This window comes from Triturus cristatus, chromosome 12 (assembly GCF_964204655.1).
Source record: "Triturus cristatus chromosome 12, aTriCri1.1, whole genome shotgun sequence".
In the NCBI taxonomy this organism is placed as follows: Eukaryota; Metazoa; Chordata; class Amphibia; order Caudata; family Salamandridae; genus Triturus; species Triturus cristatus.
Window position 1 is genome coordinate 594405021 of NC_140595.1, and position 3063 is coordinate 594408083.

Below are 3063 nucleotides of genomic sequence, written 5' to 3' on the forward strand. Positions count from 1 at the left end.
TGTCATATCAATGAATGTCTATAGCTACTATATTCCTGTTCCTGTGTACACAATAACAAAATATTTATAAAATTAGAATTAGAAAAGCCAGTTGACTCATATCTTTACTATTTCTTTTACTCAAATACTCTCAAAGGATGTATCTCTCTTTTTATAGTTAGTACCCTCACACCTAACTAGGTGTAAATATAAATCTCTTCAAAAAAGGGGGGAACCCAAATAACCCTCCGGCATCTGGGAATGTAAATGATATATAGAAAAAGATAATGCCTCGGGACTGATACTCTCACATAAGTTTAGGCGAAGAGATAGATGAATTATCTCTCCCCTGGAGTAATATTTATTTCTCCAACAAAACCTGTATTATTAAATTTTGTGACCAAGTCAACGGCGATTCCAATGAAAACCAAAAATGTATCAATTACTTTATATAGAAGATCACTACTAAAGACGCACTACGAGATTTTGTCGTTTACAATCTCCTAATTATTTTGAGTGCTCTTTCACAAATAAGTCAAAACATAAATCATAATCCAGTGAGTGTCTTCAAAATAAATGTCGACGCGTTTCAGCCAAATAACTCTTTTGGCCTCATCAGGACTAGGGCATCCGAACCAATAATTTACAACCTGTAAGAACAAATTAATTGTCCCTATTAATATCCATCTTATCTCTATTTAGATTATATACATAGAAGCACAGGAATAATATTAAAAGACACTAGATTACAGTTATATTACAACAGTTCAAAACTGAAGTGGCGGCTCATACAACAAAACGTAGAACTTCAAATAAAACACCCAGAGTGTATAACAACCTTACAACCCAATCTAATATATCACCGACAGTGAATGTAAAGCAATTAGGTGTATTAATATGTGGTATGTTGAATAAACTTAAAATACCTTATATTGAAAACTGCATATTACCTATTGTCCAATTAGGGTATGGTCGGAACAAATAATCGTCTTTTCTTTCTTTCTTTTTTCTATAAATTATTTTGGCGGGCTAAAAGCAATCAAAACCAAAAATTATCTCAATGGAAAATCACTCCACCTATAATCAATGTATCTATTTCCAAGTCACTGACTCCCACATCCGTTACCCTTTATCTTAAAGTCAGTATAATCTCAAAGTGCATCGATTGTATCGTTATTTAAAACGAGAAAACCCAAAGTAATTGACACCGTAGGTTACACCCATTAGGGGAAATTAGATAATAGAACCTGCCTATTATTGAAAAGGATATGTGGTACATACCTTGTGTATAATTATTCGACCCTTCCAAAACCACTCGTTATACGGTTCAAGTATTCTGCATATGTTTGTGCATATACACTGTTTTAGCACTGCTTGAGGTCGCCTCGCTCTCAACTCTGTCAATAGAACCAATAAAAAAACCAAATCTAAGTATCAATTCTCTTTAGCCTTGGTGTAACGGTAGGTATATTTACACTTTTGCCGAATCGTACGTCTCCTTACCTCGAAGTTTATACACAGGACCCACTTCTAACGTTCCTTCTCCCTCCAGTCTACACGGATCGCGTCCGATGTCACGTAATGCGGAAGTCTATTTAAACCCGGCAAATATTGCCGTAAACATAATAAAAGGACCACTCTCTCTATGTTGATGGTAGACAACGACATTGCCAACCATAGACCTAGTAAAAGGACTACTATTCAACTGAAACGGAGAACAGTAAGTTTATACATACGGAAACGAATAAATACCCAAATTCACCAAAATGCACATATATGTTATTGCCGCCATCATGGAAAGTCCTAATCAGGTCCTAATGGAGTCAATTCAGAGTGGGGATAATTGAATAATATTAAATGCCCTAAACTAGCGTTATATGCTCTTCTTTTCTTTTACTCATTAAATACCTGCTTAAACAAGATTGAAAATAAAATACAAAAAAATGTAGAAAAGTTACCTTATATCCCAGTATATTACCGCCACTCCTTACATTCTAGCTATCCACAATACATTAGTGTAGATAAGTACGAACCGACTATTGCAAGCAACAACGTCTGAAGAACATGTGAACCCTTTTTACGCTCCATTATTGTATAAGAGCCCAGATCTCATCTTTATCATTAAGGCCTAGCGTTGTGGTATGATATTTCGCTATTAGTCTGGCCTCTAATCTGTTAAGTTTTGTTTGTAACTCAGTTTTTTCGAAATTACCGACTAAACACATTACTGACCATTTTAAGTCATTTTCTGAATGCAGATGGTTCTGAAAATGCTGCACCAATGGGGCCCCCTGAACTTTACATTTAATTCTTGATTTGTGTTGCAATATACGTTTCTTTACATGCTGTGTTGTCTGGCCTATGTAATATTTATTTATTTGCCAGCCCTGAGACCAACAAACAGCTCTGCCTTGCTCCTGAGCTGCAGCAGCATGTACCTGGACTGCAGCAACAGTGCTTTGCCAGCCCTGAGACCAACAAACAGCTCTGCCTTGCTCCTGAGCTGCAGCAGCATGTACCTGGACTGCAGCAACAGTGCTTTGCCAGCCCTGAGACCAACAAACAGCTCTGCCTTGCTCCTGAGCTGCAGCAGCATGTACCTGGGCTGCAGCAACAGTGCTTTGCCAGCCCTGAGACCAACGAACAGCTCTGCCTTGCTCCTGAGCTGCAGCAGCATGTACCTGGAAATCAGCAACAGTGCTTTGCCAGCCCTGAGACCAACGAACAGCTCTGCCTTGCTCCTGAGCTGCAGCAGCATGTACCTAGACTGCAGCAACAGTGCTTTGCCAGCCCTGAGACCAACAAACAGCTCTGCCTTGCTCCTGACCTGCAGCTGCATGTACCTGGACTGCAGCAACAGTGCTTTGCCAGCCCTGAGACCAACAAACAGCGCTGCCTTGCTCCTGAGCGGCAGCAGCATGTACCTGGACTGCAGCAACAGTGCTTTGCCAGCCCTGAGACCAACAAACAGCTCTGCCTTGCTCCTGAGCTGCAGCAGCATGTACCTGGACTGCAGCAACAGTGCTTGGCCAGCCCTCAGACCAACAATAGCTCTGTCTTGCTCCTGAGCTGCAGCAGCATGTA

The 3063-nt window shown here is 40.0% G+C and overlaps 1 long non-coding RNA gene across 1 annotated transcript; it reads right to left on the reverse strand.

The window, feature by feature from the left end:
* Nucleotides 1-464: 464 nt before the first annotated feature.
* Nucleotides 465-1436, reverse strand: LOC146776341 (uncharacterized). Its single transcript, XR_014972264.1, has 3 exons — nucleotides 1261-1436; nucleotides 930-1008; nucleotides 465-629 (listed from the first exon to the last, which is right to left on the reverse strand). It is a non-coding gene; the product is annotated as an uncharacterized LOC146776341 (long non-coding RNA).
* Between the last annotated feature and the right edge of the window lie 1627 nt (nucleotides 1437-3063).